The 17,579-nt window shown below is 38.6% G+C and overlaps 1 pseudogene; it reads left to right on the top strand.

The window, feature by feature from the left end:
* The first annotated feature begins 12,410 nt into the window (after positions 1 to 12,410).
* LOC110211661 (suppressor of tumorigenicity 14 protein homolog) lies at positions 12,411 to 17,352 on the top strand (annotated as a pseudogene).
* The last annotated feature ends 227 nt before the right edge of the window (positions 17,353 to 17,579 follow it).

Raw genomic sequence — 17,579 nt, 5'->3', positions numbered from 1 at the left:
TTCCAAAATATTTTCTAAAATGGATAGATCAACATTTTGTTACTGTATTTATCTGCTACAGCCCCTTCAACATTTGTTCCTTTCATCTAGAAGTATAAGATGGAGCCTTGAAGGTGATTTAACTTGTATTCCCTTAACTATTAGTGATTTAGAGCTAATTTTCTTGTAATTGCTAATTGAAAATTGCTTTTTAATATCCTTTGACAATTTATCTAGTAGGAAATGAATCTTATTCTTGTAAGTTTGGATCAGTTACTTTAACATTTTGGATATTCAACTTTAACTTTTGCTTTAACATGAAAAGTTATCACAAAGATTTTCCCCTGTTACCTGTTTCTTGCAAATTTTTAGATGCATTATTTTTGTTTGTGCAAAAAGAAATTCAATTGTATATAATAAAAATTTCATTTTATCTTTTGTGATCTTCTCTATCATTTAGTTACAAACTCCCTTTCCATTCATCTTAGAGGCTCTTTGCTTCTCTATTTTTTTTATGGGACCTTTTATATCTAGGTCATGTATCCATTTGGAATTTATCTTGGTATATGGTATTGATCTAAACCTAATTTCATTCAGATTTCTGTCCAGTTTTTCCCAAGATCTTTTTTTTTTCTGAATAGTGATTTCTTAAACCAGTAACTATGGTCTTTTGATTTATCAATCGCTATGCTACTCTATTTCTGTATGTTGTGTACCTAATTGGTATCAATGATAGACCTCAAGTATTTATTTGTTTGTTTTTTACCAGTACCAAATCATTTTAATGATTACTATTTTGTAATATAGTTTGAAATCTAGTACTAATATATCTCCTTTTCCATATTTTTTCATTTCTGCCTTAGAAATTCTGGACCTTTTGTTCTTCATATGAATTTTTAAAAATCATTTTTCTAGGTCTATAAAATAATCTTTTGGTATTTTAGTGTAGCACTGAATAAGTAAATATTTAGGCAGTATTGTCATTTTTATTATATTGTCTTAACCTATTCATGAGCAATTAATTTCTTCAATCTTTTTCTGTTTTTATTTTTGTAAAGAGTATTTTATAATTGGATTCATATTGTCACTGGGTGAATCTTGGTATATAAAGTCCTAAATATTTTATAGCTTCTGTTTTTTTTTAATGGAATTTCCCTTTCTAGCTCTTCCTGCTAGGTTTTGTTGTTTATATAAAGGAATGTTATTGATACCTGTGGATTTATCCCATATCCTTCAACTCTACTATAATTATTATTTCAATTAATTTTAGTTGACTTTTTAGGTCCCTCTAAGTATACCATCATATCATTTGCAAAAAGAAGTAATTTTCTTTCCTTTCTTATATATATTCCCTCATTTCTTTTTCTTTTCTTATTTCTGTGGCTAGCATTTTTAGGTGTATGATAAAGAATAATAGTAATAATGAGGATCCTTGCTTTATCCCTGATCTTATTTAAAAAGCCTTCATCTCTCCTCCATTACATATAATGTTTACTCTTGGATTTAGATGAATGCTATTTACTACATTAAGGAAAACTCCACTAATTCCTTTGATCTCTAAAGTTTTGAAGAAGAAAGAGGTGTGGTATTTTGTCAAAAGCCTTTTCAGCACTATTGATCTTATAATGTGGTTTTTATTACTTATATTATTGACATGGTTTATTATGTTTATAGTCATCCTTATGATGAATGAATCCTGCATTCCTGGGATAAACTCAACCTGATCAAAGTATATGGTCTTTTTAATATGTTGTTGTACCTAATGTTTTATCATCATCATTATTAAATTTTTTGCATCAGTATTCATTAGGAATATTGTTCTATAATTTTCTCTCTCAACTTTGTCCCTGTTTTAGATATCTAGACCACATTTACATCATAGGAAAAGGTTGGAAGGTTGTATTCTTTTATTATTATTATTATTATTACAAATAGTTTTTATAGTATTAGAATTAATTGCTCTGTGAATGTTTTACAGAATTCACATATGAATCCATCTAGTCGTGGACTCTTTTGGGGAAAGGGGACTTTATATAGGCTGGTTCTATTTCTTTTTCTAATATTAGGTAATTTAAATAGTCTATTTCTTCTGTTAATATGGCATTTTATATTTTGTACATATTCATCTATTACTTATAAGTTGTCAGTTTTCTTAGGATTTAATTTATCAAAATAATTTTTGATAATTTTTTTTGTTTCAATTGACAATGCTCATTTTTCATTTCTGATACAAACAATTCAGTTTTCCTCTCTCTTAAAAATCAGATTGTCTAACTCTTTATCTATGATATTGATTTAAAAAAACTCCTAGTTTTACTTATAAATAAATGTTCTTTTATTGTCAATTTTTTATTATTTTCTCCTTTAATTTTTATAATTAATTTCTACTTTGTTATTTAGTTGGGAATTTTTTGTTTCTTGTTCAAGTTGTTAAAAGTACATATTTCATTTATTGATTTATTCTTTCTCTTTTTGTTAATAAAATCATACAATTTTTTCCTTTAGAATAGTTTCAGCTACATACCTTATGCTTTGGAATTGTTTTGTTATTGTCATTTTCTTTGATGAAATTTCCTTTTGTTTCTATAATTTGTTCTTTGATCCAGCAGTTCTTCATATTTTTAGTGTCCAATATCTTTTTAATGGTTTCCTTAAGATCCCTTTATTGAATGATTGTCATTATTTTATAAGTAAATAAATGTTTAGTATTTCTTTTTTTTTGACACTTTTGCTGAGGTTTTTATGCCTAAATACATGGTTAGTTTTTGTAAAGGTGCAATATACAGCTTAGAAGCCTGTAAATTCTATTCATATCTATTTTTCAGTCTCTAGATATCTATTATCTCCAATTTTTCTCAAGTACTATTCAAGCCCTTAACTTCTTTCTTGCTATCTTTTGTTTAGATTTGTTTAGATCTGAAGAGAATACATTAAAGTCCTCCATTATTATAGTTTTTCTATATATTTCACTCTATGATTTGATTAACTTTTCATTTAAATATTACTTGCTGTTATTAGATGTATTATATATTAAGTGATGTTGATTCATTATCTGTAATGTCTTTAAGTATAATGTAATTTACCTGCTGGTCTATTTTTTCCTATGAATCTATATGGTTCACGGGACTTTCTTATAAACAACATATCCTTGAATTCTATTTTCTAATTCATTCTGTTCTCTTCTATTTAATGGATAAGTCTGTTCCATTCATATTTAGAGTTATAATCACTGATTTTGCATTTCCCTCCATCTTTTCCTCTTGTCCCTTTTCTTTCTTTACTTCCATCTCCCTCTTTACAAATAAGATTATAAAAGGATATTGCCTGACACTTGTGATCTTATAAGTGAAGCAGCTTGTTTTTTTCTGTGATAGCTCTTTTCTTCCCCTTATACCACCCAAATTCTTAGTTTTTATTTATTTTAAATTTCTTTTTAATACTCCTTTCATATTTTTTCCTCCAAGATTAATTTGTTTTGATTCCAACTATTATCTTGCCAATCCTGCCCTCTTTCTTATATCCCTCTCTACCTCTTCCTTATCCCTGTTCCTTTTTATTTTCCTTTGAAGTTCAATGTATTTCTAAACTGAAATATGTAGAAGGGAGATGAAGAGGGAACAATTTTGTAATTGTGTTCAATCTTCCTTTTTCTGATTCAGATGAAAGTGAAGTTTATGAGATGACCTTTCCCCTACTCCTCTTTCCTTTCTATATACTCTTCATTTTGTGCATCTCTATCATGCAACAGTGATTATATTTACCTTCTTTCTTATCTCCTTCCTCTCCTCCCTTCTCCTTTCCATTTTGTCTTTTCTTAAAACCATTAAGATAAAACCAAACCTCCCAAAGATCCTTTGTCATTTTAACTTTTCCCTGTGATCCTTAAAGATATTAAGATTCTGAGAAGACATTTTTCTCATACCCGTATTAACATTTAAACAATTTATCCCCATATGTTACCTTTTAATTATACAAACATATGTACCTTTCTATATTTTTCTTGCTGCCTGCATTTGCATTTCCACCTCTACTCGGTCTTGGTCTTTTCATTAGGAATGCTTAGAAATTCTCTATTCCTTTAAGATCCTTCCCCCCTCCCCACCTTGCAGATTTGTGATAGGACCAGCATTTTCTTGATTTAGCATCCCTGAGTTCCCTGACTTCCTCCCCCCATGAAACTTGAGTGGCTCCGGCTTCCCTGACGCAGCTTACTTAGGAGCAATAAAGATCCCAGCCACATGTAGTGGATACTTCTCCAACTCGATGGTTGCCTGAAACCATGTGATACTCCCTACTCCCGTAATCTACTGACCAAACATCTTTCCAGATAGAGATGGGGGTGCTGTATCCAGAGAAGCTAAGTGCCACTGTATTTTGCTGTATATCCTGTCTGTGTCTGAACTTCCTTTGTTCCTCATTTCATTCTAAACTAAAAGGGCCCTGGGGTTTAGGCTTCATCTAGAACAAAGATTATAATACTTAGTTTTACCAAACAGGTTATCCTTGGTTATAAATATTTCTCTGTTGCTTTGTAGAATATCATATTCCAAGTCTTTCTTTCCTTTATAGGAATAGCTGTGGTCTTGTGTAATCCTTATTGTGGTTCCTTAGTACTTGAACACCTTCTTTTTGTCTGTTTATATATTTTTCTTTGGCTTGGATGCCCTGGATTTTGGTGATGATGTTCCTGGGAGATGGGGAAGGAATGGACTGGGTTCCAATACACTTTGGCTCAACTGAGAAGTGCCTTATTGGACTGACAAAAAGGGAATGGTCTCTGCTCTCGAGCAGCTTATTTTGTATGAGTACGTGTATTGTATGTTCTATATTTTATGAACATGAGTACCCCATATAAGCTACTTGAGAGCACATGCAAAAGTAAGTCTGTCTATGGAAGACATAGAAAGTAAATACAAAGTCATTTGCAGGAGACAAATGATTGTGAGGAATCTAGGTTGGCCTCATGTAGGAGGTGGTACTGGAATGCAGCTCTGAAGGAAGCTAGACATTCTAAGAAGAGGAATTGAGGAGGTAGGTGCTTTCTAAGCCTTGCAAAGGCATGGAGACAGGAGAAGAAATGCTTCATACAAGGAATAGCAAGAACGTAGAGTGATAGCAGTAATGTATAATAAGCCTGGAAAGGTCAATTGAAGGCAGGTGTCAAAGGGCTTTAAAATGCTTAAACGAGGAGTTTAAAGGGCAGCTAGATGGTGTAGTGCATAGAACACTGGGCCTGGAGTCAGGAAGAGCTGAATTCAAATCCAGCTCAGTCACTTACTAACCATGTGGCCTTGGGCAAGTCACTTGACTATTTTGCCTCAGTTTCCTCAATTGTGGAATGGGGATAGCACTAGCACCTACCTCCCAGGGTTCCTTGCTTCCTTCTTCCTCCCTCCCTCCTTCTCTCCCTATGTCCACATAGGGAATCACACCCTTACCTGCAGGTGCTCTGCCCAAAGGAATATAAATTTTAATTGCTGAAACCTTGAAAGATATATTGGGGTTTAGTGGCTTGATTCTTTCTTAAGGACCATTCCTTAAACCCAAGTCACTTGGGCTCTCCTTGATTGGCCAAGAATAGATCCCAGCCCAAGCCTCCCTCGGTCATTGTTTGGGCCCCTGATGGCTCAGAGTGAGTGTAAATAGCAATTGTTTCTGTTTTGGCCAGAAACCCTGAGGGTCTTTCCCTCCCAGCTTTTTTTTTTTTTTGACTAGGTAAAAGAGGCTATTCTTTGCCTCATTTCTTACCTAGACTTAATCACTGAATGGACATTTCCTCAGTCAAACTGAGATCTGGGAAAGACCTTAGCTTAAAAAGGCCCAGGCCTCCCACTACATCCAGGGCCATTTCTAGTCATCCTGATCTATATTTTGCCATTTGGCCGAGGTGGATCTGGAGGAGATAGTGAGGCTGGTGACTTTGCACAGCCCTGCCTCACTTAAATCCAATTCACTGCAAGTCATGACATCACCTCTAAAATGTCACAGTCTTCTTTGTGAATGAAGGACAAACAACAACAATAATGTTGGACTGACTAGGAGGCCCTAGAATCAGAATGGGGCATTTAAGCTGAGTATTTAAAGAAGACAAGGATTCTGAGAGACCAAGTGAGGAAAGAGAGCATTGTAGGCAGGGGAGTAGTTGTATCACGTGTGAGGAACAGCAGGTTGGTCAGTATGGCTGGATCATAGCATGTGAAGGGGAGTAAAGTATGAGAAGATTAGAAAAGTAGGAAGGTGCAGATGTGAAGAGTTTTAATTGCCAGAGGACTTGATCCTGTCTGTAATAGGTAGCAACTGGAGTCTATTGAGTGTGAGAAGGAGATGTGGAAAGGTCAGACCTAAGCTTTAGTAAATCGCTGTGGCAGGTGTGTTGAATATGGATTGGAATAGGGAGATATTTGGGGCAAGGAGACCAAATAGAAGTATTGCGACTGTCAAGGGGATAACTTTCCAGGGAAGAGATGCTAGAATCCTTTTAGGTCTTATACTAGGATGGTGGCTATGTCAGTAGAGAGAAGGTGACCTGTATGAAAAATGTTTGGGTTTTTTGTTGTTGTTGTTGTTGTTTTTTGCGAGGCAATTGGGGTTAAGTGACTTGCCCAGGGTCACACAGCTAGTACGTGTCAAATGTTTGGTCTGAGGCTGGATTTTGAACTCAGATCCTCCTGACTTCAGGACCAGTTCTCTATCCACTGTGCCACCTTGCTGCCCCATGAAAAATGTTTTGAAGGTAGAAATACCAAAATTTGGATACCTGGAATGAGTGAGAATAAAGATCTGAGAATAGCACAAAGGTTGTGAACCTGGGTTACTGGCTTGATGGAGTAGTAACCTTGACAATAATAGAAGATTGGTGGGTTTGGGAGAGAATGATAACGAACTCTGTTTTGGACATGTTGAATTTAAGATTCCCATGGGATATCTATTCTAAAATGTCTAATAGGCAGTTTGGTAATGCAGGCCTAGAGTTTAGGAGATAGATTAGAGCTTGATATGTAGATCTGGGAATAATCTACCTGAAGATGATGATAATTGAACCTAAGAGAGCCAATGATATCACCAAGAGAGATAATATAGATAGAAAAAAGGAGAGGGTCTGGGACAGTCTTATAGGATATCCAGTTAGCACAACTTAGATGAAGATATAGCAAAAGAGACCGGGAAGGAGAAGTAATATAGGTAGGGGGAGAACTACAAGAGAGCAGTGTCATAAAAACTCAGAGAAGAAATTAGGAGGAGGTCATCAATAGTGTCAAAAGCTGCAGAAAGGTTGTGAAGGAGATGGATTGAGAAGACCTGTAGGTTTGGCAACTGAGAGATCGTTAGCAACTTTGGAGAGAACAGTTTCATTGGAATGATGAGATAAAAAATCAGATGTCCCTTTTAGTTCTGAGATTCTGTGATTTTGTGAAAGCACCTCAAGCAGCTTTTAGAACAACCTGTACCTGAACACGAACCATTTTGTTTCCTCCTAAAACCATTAAAACAGAGAAAAACCTCTCACAGACCCCCTGTCATTTTAAACTTTATCTGTGACCTTTAAAGATGTTAGGATTCTGAGAAAACATTTGTTTCTTATCCCTCTATTAACACACAAACAATTCATCCCCACACATTCCCTTTTAATTATATAAATATGTGTGTGTGTGTGTATACATATATGTATATATATGTTTCTATGTTTCCTTGGTGCCTTCCATTTCCATTTCCATACTCAGTTCTGGTATTTTCATCAGAAATGCTTGAAAACCCTCTATTCCATTAAAAATCCTCATGGTATCTGGAGGTTTTCTTTTTTCTTTTCATTTCTTTCTTTCTTTCTTTCCTTTTTTTTCTCATTGGAGAGCTTGGGGGTCAACCTCAGCAACTGAATGATGTGGGCAGGGCCTGCCTGGTCCTGAGAATAATGAGTCAAAATAGGCCCCTCTTTCAAGAGACTCTGGGGATGTTATGGTGCTGGGCTCTGCCTCAGGGCCTCAGGAGCCTCTCTCTGCTGTAGGCTTTGCCTGGGCTTTTTCCCGTCTTTTGGCAGGCTCAGCAGCTATACTATTTTGCTGGATTCCCAGCACTTAATTCAGGCTGGATTTTTCCCAAGCTCTTCCCTCTTCAGTTTGGCTCTGGTCACTGGTTCTGCACTGGACCCATCCAGAAGACCCAGAGACTCTTTCCAGACCTCCTCTTAGTCATTCTCCTGCAGGTCAGACCTTGGGGGAAGGTTTAGTCTTGAGCAAACTTGGGTGATGCAGAACGCAGGCAGTGAATTCTGGAATTGCCCACAAGGTAGTGGTTGCCTGAGAATTCCAACTTAGTTTCCAACCTGTCTTGGTTGTCCTATTTTAGGATCTCTGCAGGACTCTGGGCTCTCTCTGGGAATTCCTCTGTTAGATGAGGACATCTAGAGGTAATTTTTTTCCCTATGATGTATTAGAGTGGTGAATCATTACTCCCTGATGGAGATTCCTGCCCCAATTTGAACTTGCTTGAAATTCTAAAGCCTGATAGAATGGACCCCATCATATACAGCTCAGCTCAAGCCTTTCTTTCAAACTACTCAAATAATGATGACAGTCATAAGAGTTCTGATAATGTTTTCACACATATAAGAAGTAAACAATTTGACCTTGAGTCCCTTATGATTGGTTTTAATGCTTACCTTATGCTTCTCCTGGATCTTATATGTCAAATTTTCCCTTAAGTTCTGTGATTTTGTTACAATTGCCTGAAAGTCTTTCAGTTCATTAAATATCCATTTTTTTCCATTCAAGATTATATTTAACTTTGCTGGGTAAATTACCCTTGGTAGTAACCCCAGCTCTTTTGCTCTATGAAATATAGTATGTCAAAACCTATAGTCCTTCAATGTAATAGCTGCTAGGTCTTGTGTAATCCTTATTGTAGCTCCATGATATTTAAATTATTTTTTTTTGTTGCTTGCAATATTTTATCCTTAACCTGGGAGCTTTGAAACTTGGCTATATTATTGCTGTAAGTTTTTCTCCTGGAATCTCTTTCAGGTGGTGATTGGTGAAATTTTTCTATATCTGCTTTGCCTTCTTGTTCTAGAACTTCGGGGCAATTTTCCTTGATAATTTCTTATAGTATTGTGTCAAGATTCTTTTTTTGATGATATCTTTCAGGTAGTTGAACTATTCTTACATTATTTCTCCTCAATCTGTTCTCCAAATCAGTTTTTTTTTTGGGGGGGGTTAGGCAATGGGGTTAAGTGACTTGCGCAGGGTCACACAGCTAGTAAGTGTTATGTGTCTGAGGCTGGATTTGAACTCAGGTCCTCCTGAATCCAGGGCCAATGCTCTATCCACTGTGCCACCCAGCTGCCCCATCAGTTGTTTGTCTGATAAAATGTTTCACATTCTCTTCTATTTTTTCATTCTTCTGATTTTGTTTTATCATTTCTTGGTATCTTAGAATGTCATTAGCTTCCCCTTTCCCAATTCTAGTTTTCAAGGAATTATTTTCTTCCTTAAGTTTTTGATCCTCTATTTCAAGTTGGTTGACTTTCTTTTAATAATTTTCTTTATTTTCTTGGATTGCTCTTATTTTTTTCTTCTAATTTTTCCTTAATCTCTGTTATTTGATTTTTAAAGTCTTTTTTAAGTTCTTCCAAGAACTCTTTTTGTACTTAGGACCCTCTATTATTTCTCATTGAAAAAGGAATGGCTTGTTTTTCACCTCCATTATCTTCCTCTGAATATGAAGCCAGATCTTCTCTGTCCCCATAGTATGATTGGGTTTTTTCCCTTTTGCTTACTCATTTTCATTTTGTTTTTAGCAGCTATTAATATAATCAAGTTCTAGTCCTGAGGTATGGGAAATGATGCTCCAAGTCTCAGGGTCTTTCTTGTTGTTATTTTCTGAGGTCTGTCCAGGGACTCAACCTGGGATTCTCCTCTCTACTCCATGGCTAGGGCCCCCAGCCGTAGTGTCCCGCAAATGATCTTGTTCTCCGCCATCCCTGTGGTGGCTGCAAACCACAGCTGTCTCTCTGCCTGGGAACTGAAACTAGGGTCTCTGCTCTCCTGCAGTGCCCACAGCTAGCAGTCCCTGCTCCTCTGCCACTGCATTCACCAGGTGCTAACTCCTCCTCCGTGCAGCCACAGCCCAGGATGCGTCTGGTCAGCACAGCTGTGCTTGGCATTCCTCCACAATGGAAGGTCCTTCAGTCTTCTCCTACTCACCATCAGACCCCCAGCAGATGCAAGTTTCTATGTCTGAGGCTGCCCCTCAACCCCACTGCTCCTAGGGCTTGTTGTTTGTTGATTCTGCAGAGATGGCCTGGAGGTGTTTGTACTTCACTCAGGCCAGACCTCTGCCCCTGGCGATCAAGTCTTCCCTGGAGTCTTCTCAAGTTGTTTTAGGAGGACAACTGCTTTGCCCTGTTTATTTCCGCTGCTGTTTCCTCTAAGGTGATGTTCTGTCTTTTTTTGTGGAGAAATTTGGAGAGCCAAAAGTTTTCTGACCTACTCTGATGTCTTCCCAGAATCCTCTCCCCTCTAAAATATTGTTGTGTTTTGTTTTTTTAAATTACATTTGTGCTCATAGGGATCCTTATGAATGATTCAATGGTCTCCATTTCTATTTAAATTTGATCTTTCCCTCCAACCCCTCCAACCAAAACAAAATATATCAGTGTAATCACAGGCCCAGGATAAGATTTTTCTCAGGAAATGATCAGTAGACTGCAGAGAAGGTGCCCATCTGCATTCTTAATGGAAGTTCTCACTAGAAGGATGAAATAACGGGTCCAATTTGAACAAGAAAGCCTTTTCATGATACAAGGATTTATCAACCCCTCTCAGAAATGTATGTTCATGGACACTCGCACATAGCTGGCTTTTTTTTCTCCTACTCAGATAATTATGATTCTACAAAGCAATTTCACATCTCCTATCTTATAGTGAAAGGACAGCAAGAAATGAGTATAACCTTTTTGGTTATCTTATAAATATCATCACCAAAGGCCTCGGGCTGGGAGGCCTATCTATCTATCTAGCCTTGCCTTTAGGCAGTCTATTCCAAATTGCTCCCTGTGACTGAGTTAGGGAAATGAACAAATCTTCTCTGCCTAGTTTATAGGATTATGGATATTGGAGTTGGAAGGGACCTGGAAGACCATTTACTCCAACACCCATAGTGGACCTCAGTTTCCCCATGTCACAGACTAAGCTCTAGTAAGTACAGCCTGATTCAGCATAGGTATGAGGATGTTGGGGATGAGGCCGGCCAGGAACACACTCAATGCAGAGCTCTGCAGCAGGCAGGGGGAAGCTGTGCACTAGGATGGGAGGAGGTCCCTGACCCAGATCAGGCCACCCTCAGACCCCTATCAGGTCACTGCAAACAGATGCCAACTGTTGGCTTTGTCACCTCTCACTGCCCAGTTCCAGGTCACAGATCCAGGGCACACTAAAAAGGGGACCTACGCAAGGGAGGACTGTGTATGGAGAAAGGAGGAATTACGGAAGTAAGTTCAGAGCAGGGTCTCACTTCTAGGTCTAGCCCAGCCTACAGAGGTATAACCAGGATGGAAATCCCAGACCAAAAGGGAGCCTATAATTCTGCATCTCTGAACCAACAGAATTTCCCAGCTGGCTGATAGAAGTTGAATCTAATAGCAATCTAGTCTTGTGCATACTCAAACCCAGGTCAGAAACTGGCAGAGCTCAGATAAAGGGGGCAGCAAATAGATTGCCCTGGATCAGACCATTTCAGGAGCACTAAAAGTTCACATTAACGTTATCTATATTTTATTGTATTTTCATTTATCTTGTTAAATACTTCCCAATTACATTTTGATCTGGTTTGTCAGTTCTCTGGAGTGTGTTTGACAGCTCTGGTGCAGTGGATAGAGAGTTGGCCTCAGAATCTAGAAGATTTAGATTCCTTAGTAGTTTTGTTAGAGAGATTTTCATTGACAGGATGAATCTCTGTCCCTTTGGGTTTTTCTTTCTCTTTAAGCAGAGATGTTTAAAATTATTTAATTAATAAAATTGTCTTTGGCAGATTGCGCCTAAAGCACAGAATGTTGAATTTTTCTTCAATAGTTTTTAAAGCCACAATAATAACATCTATGGTCTCTGTGAGATAGGCATATGAAACAGGGGTTACACCTATATGACATGTCTCCCTTGGCTAGACTAAACATTCCTCAAAGGGAGGAAATGTTTTATTTTTGTCTTTGTATCCCCAGTGCCTGATAAATAAATGTTTTTGACTGATTGATAGACAAATAAAAATATAATAATAATGCAAAAATATGTAATAATTTTAGGGCTACTTGAATCTGGGGGTATCAGGAAAGGCTTCATGTAGGAAGTGGGACTCTGGCTGTTCTTTGAAAAGAGATAAGGATTCTAAAAGTGAGGGTTGAGGAGGTAGTTGAGCTGTGCATGAGGATTAGCAAATAGGCCATGTCGAAACATAGAGTGTATGCCAAGGAATATTGTGATAATACTGAAAAGGTAGGCAGATGGTGAAGGGCTTTTATTTTATCCCAGAGGCAATAATTACTGGAGATTTTTAAGATGGGGAATGACTTGACCAGATCTAAATTCTGGGAGTCACTTTGGTTTGGAAGATGAAGATGAAGATTTGAGACAGAGAGACCAATGGGGAGGTTATTGCACTAGTCCAGGCAAAAGGTAATAAGGTACCCAAACTTATCAGGACTCAGTTCAGATGTGGCTAACAGGAAGCTCAATACAGGTATGGCTGAGTTGGAGCCAGTCACATAGGACATTCATTATGAATGTGCCAGCTGTACAACTGATTCAATACAGATGTATTAGAGCAGGGGCTGGGCAAATGGGAGCCTCTGTACAATCTGAAGATTGGATTACAATAAAAGATATAACCATCCTGGGCCAGGGAAATTGGGGGACATAGTACAGTTGTGTCTGAATGGGCACATGATAAGGGCAGTATGCATGTTGCATGCAGGAAAGACATATTGGTTGTATGTTCCTGGAAGCTTTGAGTCCTCATGTCCACTTAAACCTAAACTCAAGGTCTGTTAGAACTTTGGACTCTAGTCTGTCCATACAGTAGGAACTGGAGAAACAGCTGGGTTGGGATTTCACAACTATGGAAAAAGCTTTCTGATTTGCACATAGCCCTACCCCAACCTTACCTCTCCTCACTCTAGAAAACATTGAACTGAGAATAGCCTACCCCCATTTTAGGGCATTTCCCTCCTGCTAATAAGAAAAAAATAGACTTTATTCAAAAGGCTATTTCCTGCATTTGTGACTTTTTTCTTTTTGAAAGAATGATTCATCAGGAGACCTTGCACAAATAAAAATTCTCTATTCAGGACACCACCCTCCCCACCTCCCAACCCCCAATCACATACCACTACTAAGGGCCCCTTCCCTCTATGCTGACCTTCTGGAACCCCAAGACTGAGGTCCAACTTCATTCTGTAGGAGACCCTTTTCTGGTGATACTGCTTAGTGGTTTAAGATAGACAGGTTATGTGGATCACTGCAAAACACTCTAGACTAACACTGAGGAGACATAGAATCTACTTTTAGATGTATGTGGAATCTACTTTAGATATATTATTTATCTGTATGATACCAAACAAGTCACCCTAGGCTTTTCCCTGACGTCTTCATTGGACTGTTGTAAGAGTCAAACAGATAATGTCTATGAAGACTTTTTTTTCTTTTTAACAGTGAAATGTTATGCAGTTTTGTAGGAAGTAAAGCACAGTACTCAAGAATGGAAATCATGGTATTTGTTGCAAGCATCACCACCAACACCAATACCACTATTGCCATCATTAACCATTACCATCATCCCTACCATCATTATCATCATCACCTCCATCATCATCCACATCATTGGCACCACAACCATTCCCATAAAATTACAGAATTTCAGAACTACAAGTCATCTATTGGAATCCATACCTGAACAATAATCTCTTAACATCCCCAACAATCTAGACTTTGAGTAACCCTGGTGAGGGGGAAACCCTCTGCCTTCCAAGGCAGCCCAGGCCACTTTGGGGTCATTCTAATCATTAGCAACTTTTCCCTTAAATAAAGCCTAAATCTGCCTCTCTGCACCTTGGATTCGTTTCTAATAGTTCTATGCCCTGGATCAAAATGAAACAAGTTAATGCTTCTTCCACAAGCAGCTCTTCAGATTACGGAAGACAGCAGCCATGGCCCTCCCAAGTCTTCTCCACACTAAATATCTCTAATTCTTTCAAGGGAAAACTCAGAGGATTTGATCCTCTCACTGTAAGTCAGCCTCCTCTGGGTGTTCTATGGCTTATCAGTGTCTTTCCTGAGTTCCTGGGATGAAATCCCACTCTGACATCACCAGTGTGACCTTCAGCAAAAGTCACTCAAGGCCCTTTCTGGGCCTCAATTTCCTCATCTGCAAAAGTAAGGATCAGAATTGATGGCCTGTGAGTTCCCTACCTAAAATTTCTTACTTCTTGCATTTAAATTGTAGTCATTTGATTAATTTTTAAATGTATTATAAATAAACATTTGAATAAAAAGTAAAAAGTAAATTAACTAAGAAATCTGTTCATTTCTCTCCATATATCTAGTAAGTATATCTTAAGTCATTCTGTTAAATTCTATAACTTCTCTCATATCTTTTTGTTTGACATTGTTTACTGAAAGTTAGTTTTTTAAAATCATCAACATTAATGTATTTTGCAATTTAATTAACTTTTCATTGAAGAATTGGATCAAAGCTAAAGTGAGAGTGAGAATGAAAGATAACTCCTCATTATTGTTGGGATTTAGAGTGAACCTCTATAGTGCAGTCACCAAGGGAAGGGGAGTTGGGGCTGGAAGCCTCGGGGTTACCCTCTTTCTCTTTCCTCGATGCCCTTGGATCAGGTGATTTCTGCAAAAAAACTGCAGTCCTAGCCTCTATGGGGCCAGCTATCTCCATAAGGTTCTGTTAGTAAGGCAGCCTTGCCATAAAGAATAACTGGTCCCTTGAAGGGTGGAGGCAGCAAGAAGGATCTCAGCACCAAGCTCGAGTACAGTCACCAGTCCCACAATATGAATGGCTTTGAAGAAGTAGAATTCTTGCCAGCCAACAATTCAAGGAAGATGGAAAAGTGAGGGCCAAAGAACTTGGGTGTGCTGCTGGTGTTGATGACCTTTATCCTGCTCTCCCTCATAACTGGAATCTTATGAGGTATTTTAATTATCAGAATGTATGGGTTATTTGAAGATTACAGATGAGGACTTTATAGCTTACTATAAAAACTTCAATTCTGTGGAATTTGCAAACCTGGCCAACAACATAAGGGAAGCACTAAAAGTATTATACAATGTGAAACCAGCCCTTGGGCCCTTCTGCAAGGAATCTGGAGTAACAGCTTTCTGTGAGGTCAGTCAGTTCCTACAATATGTCAGAATTCAGTATTCCCCTTATGAGATAAAAGAGACTGAGCAGGCCATAGGAAAAAATATGTCCCAGGTCCTGGATTTCACAGTCCTTCAACTTAGCTTCAAATGTGCCTTTCCCCACTGAGGTCAGAATAGTACAGACAGGATGAGATAACAGCTATTACTTTTCCTTCTGTGTCTGAGTTGGGGAGATGACACACTTCAATACCCCTGGATTTCTAGACAACCACTACTCAGTCCCTGCTTGCTGTCAGAGGGCGCTTCAGGAAATGTTGAGCTGGTGCTGAGCCTTACCTTCCAAAGTTTTGATGTTGATGTCACACCACGTGATTAACTTGAGAGTGATGTGGTCATGGTTTATGACTCCTGAGCCTTGTGGAATTGTGAGAGGTCGTGCACTGTGTAGCACTTCTACTTCCTCTTGTAACCCGACCTTCCTGTCCTTTCAGAATGTCATGCTTGTCATACTCATTACCAGCATTGTCTGGTACCATCCTGATATTGAGGCTAAGTTCTTCCAGCTGCCCAAGTTGACCAGCTGTGGAAGTTACCTAAAAAGAGTGCAATCATATGTTCTATTACCCAGGCCACCACCCCCCTCAATATTGACCCCACATGGAACATCAAAGTCCCCAGTAATCAAATGTCAAGATTGATTTCAAACTCTTCTATCTGATGTTGCTGCACAAAACCCTAGGCACATGAACCGAAGACTATGTGGAGATCAGTGAGGAAAAGTTCTGTAGAAAGAAGCCCTAGTTTGTGGTCACCATCAACAATAGCAGGATCACTATCCATTTTCCTTCAGATGAGTCCCACGCTGCCACAGGATTGCTTACAGAGTCTCTCTCCTGCAACTCTAGTATTCCCCTCCTTGATATGTTCACTGGCAAAATGAGATGTTTTATGAGTACCATCTTGCACTGCAATGGCTTGGCTGACTTGTAGATTTCAGTGATTGACTCCAGTACCTGTGTCTCAACCCACCAGTTCAACCCACCAGTTCCAAGAACAAATTTTGCTGCCCAGCTCAGACCTTCAAACGTGGCAATCAGAAATGCACCTCCAAGATCCAGAAATGTGGTATGCAGAACAGCTGTGGAGACAAAAATGATGAAGCTGAGTGTGGTTGGTTTGCTTGGACTGTCCCCTGTACCAAACACATGTGTAGGTACTGCAACTGATTATGTAAGAACAAGGGAAATTCAGAATGTGACTGGAAGAAGGATTGTAGCAAAGGCTTATGAGAAGGCCTGTGATTGTGGGCTCAAGTCATTCAGTAGATGGTCAAGGATCAGCAGAGGCCAGAACTCAGATGAAGGAGAGTGGCCATGACAGGTAAGCCTCCATGCATATGGCCAAGGTCACAATCGCTAATCTCCATTTGGCTGGTCTCTGAAGTCCATTGCTTCATTGATGAGTCAGGTTTCAGAGACCCTGACCCCACTATGTGGATAGGTCTATCTACATCTGCATGACCAGAATAAACACAGTTCCTTAGGGGTACAGGAAAGACAACTTAAAGAGATCATCAGACACCCACCCTTCAATGACCTTTGACTATGGCATTACTGTGCTAGAAAGAGACAAATCCATCTAGTCTAGCTCTGTAATTTGGCCTTTCTGCCTACCAGATGCATCTCACACCTTCCCTACAGGTAAGGCCATCTGGGTAACAGGCAAAGAGCACACTAAGGAAGGAGGCACTAGGGCATTGATCCTACTGAAGGGAAAGATTTGGGAAATCAATCAGACCATTTGCTAGTCCTTGCTGCCCAAGTAGGTAACCTTAATATAATATGTGTAGGCTTCCTGGGTAAGGGTTCTGATGCCTGCTAAAGTGACTCAGGGGGCCCTCTGTCCAGTGTGGTGAGCTGGAGCAAAGGCTGTTTTTGACAGAACAAGCCAGGTATCTACACAAGCGTCTCATAGATGGAGACAGATTAAAGAGAAGACAGGAGTATAGGGATTGGCCTAGATACTCTGTCCCTTTCACACACAAGTATATAAAAATTGAAAATGGACCAATGGACATATGTACCTCCTAAATATACCAATTAATGCTCTACACATGGGTGGACTGCCTGTTATATGCCTAGATTAAGTAGGTGGTGTTCTTGAACCATAGAAGGACAATGCTTTCTTGTTGAGATTTTGACACACTCAACCTTCTCTTGTCCAGCACTTTGGATT

Source organism: Phascolarctos cinereus, unplaced genomic scaffold (assembly GCF_003287225.1).
Source record: "Phascolarctos cinereus isolate Bilbo 61053 unplaced genomic scaffold, phaCin_HiC Scaffold_2;HRSCAF=192, whole genome shotgun sequence".
Taxonomy (NCBI): Eukaryota; Metazoa; Chordata; class Mammalia; order Diprotodontia; family Phascolarctidae; genus Phascolarctos; species Phascolarctos cinereus.
Note: the sequence above shows the minus strand (reverse complement) of the source record. Positions and strands in the feature narration are given on the sequence as shown.